Source organism: Mastomys coucha, unplaced genomic scaffold (assembly GCF_008632895.1).
Source record: "Mastomys coucha isolate ucsf_1 unplaced genomic scaffold, UCSF_Mcou_1 pScaffold4, whole genome shotgun sequence".
In the NCBI taxonomy this organism is placed as follows: domain Eukaryota; kingdom Metazoa; phylum Chordata; class Mammalia; order Rodentia; family Muridae; genus Mastomys; species Mastomys coucha.
In genome coordinates, this window is record NW_022196910.1 from 381,883 (window position 1) to 382,206 (window position 324).

Here is a 324-nt window from a genome sequence, read left to right on the forward strand (position 1 = left end):
CAGGCTGGCCTCGAACTCAGAAATCCACCTGCCTCTGCCTCCCAAGTGCTGGGATTAAAGGCATGCATGGCATGCACCACTGCCCGGCTTGGCCTAGATCTTAAGAGTGGCTTTGCAGTAGAACTTGCTTGTGGACTGCAAAGTTGTCCCTGTACTTTTCCTGCACTCAGTAGGCACTGCCCCTTCTTCCTCCTGGGCAGAGAGTGTTAGGTCTCAAACCCAGGGACAAATAAATGTGGTGCCTATTTATCAAAAATGCTGTCTGCCAGTTTCTCTCTGCGTATCTCAGTCCCTACCTGTTATAATGTTGGCTTGCATGACCGG